The sequence below is a fragment of the Nannospalax galili genome, unplaced genomic scaffold (genome assembly GCF_000622305.1).
Source record: "Nannospalax galili isolate Female #2095 unplaced genomic scaffold, S.galili_v1.0 scaffold652, whole genome shotgun sequence".
NCBI lineage: Eukaryota > Metazoa > Chordata > Mammalia > Rodentia > Spalacidae > Nannospalax > Nannospalax galili.
Window position 1 is genome coordinate 782790 of NW_008332152.1, and position 1527 is coordinate 784316.

The window sequence follows — 1527 nt, forward strand, 5'->3', positions numbered from 1 at the left end:
AAAAGCCTCACCTGTCTTGATTGGTTAGACTTTCACGATGTGTGGGTTGGAATGCTGCAGATCAAGAGCCAAATTATCTCCACAACTATTGTTCACCCACCTCTGCATCTGACTCAACATCCTCTCCGCCATCTGTACTTGAATACATTAATCTAGCAGACCACTCATTTCCACCAAAGCTAAGAACGTCATCAGACAGCATCTGAAGCCTACAGTAGAGACCCCCCCCTTTGCTGTAACCCACCTGCCTGATGATCGCACCAGTGTATTTGAAAGTGTTTTTATTTATGACTGTCTTTTGTGCTGTGGCTATCAAAGTTCATGGAACACTTTCAAACAGGGCAGCCTGAATCCATGTTCCCGGGCCATAGTGGCTCAGTTAACTCAGAGCAAGAGTTGAGTTTTGCATTGATAGTATCAAGCTTTGTCTATTTCTAAAACTTCAAAATGAGTAAATTAATGCAGAGATTATTCTTGAATCTCCTGTAGGAAACGGAGATTGCTATGGTAAATGAAGCAGGCCAGCAGAAAGAGAGACCACGCCCTGCCTGATCCTCCTCATTCCTGAAGCCTGCAAAAGAAAGACAGACAGAAGACAGAGGACACAGGGGTGGGGTGAGAGGAAAAGACATAAATCGAAGGGTGTAGACTGTAGACACGAAGGCTGAGCAAAGCCAGAGACTGTGGTACCGTGGAGGGCCACAGTGTTGTACCGAGTACTGGAAACTGTTGAACGCAGATTTTACAAGCGCTTACTGCTCTTGCTGTGACTGGAGTTGGGGCCCAGCATGTTGGGCAGCTCACACATACCTGGTACTCCAGCTCCATGGGATCTGACACCCTCTTCTGGCCTCCATGGGCACTCTCAGACATGTGTGTGAACACAGACACATCAATAAATAAAAAATAAATTATTTTTAATTTGGGGCTGGAGAGATGGCTCAGTGGTTAAGAACACTGGCTGCTCTGGCGAAAGACCTAGGTTTGGTTCCCAACACCCACACGACAGCCAACAACCATCTGTAACTCCAGTTCCGGGATCTGATTGAGCATTGCATGCATAGGTACACTTACATACAGGCATAGAAAACACTCATAGGCTGAGAAGTTAATAGGATTGACTAAAGTAGCTGGTCCACTAGGCTGTAGAACACATGCTAAGCATGTACAAGTCTCTGGATTCAATATATACCCTACCTATGTAAAAATTTAAAAGATAGTATAGAATAATATAATAAACTCACATTTAAAGGTAAAATATTGCTGTCTTCCCTCTACAGTGGGAAATGTCACTGAGGCATAATATCACAGCTACTCAGTAGCTTATTTAAGGGCCAAAGTGGTGTAATAAAAGCAAGAAGGGAAATGGAGCCGGCCGGGCACGGTGGTGCACCTTTAATACAAGCACTCAGGAGGCTGAAGCAGGTGGATCAAGTTCTCTGTGAACTCAAAGGCAGCCTGGTCTACATGATAAGTTCTAGATCAGCTAGGGCTACAAGGAGATGGGGGGAGGGGGAGGGGCGAGGG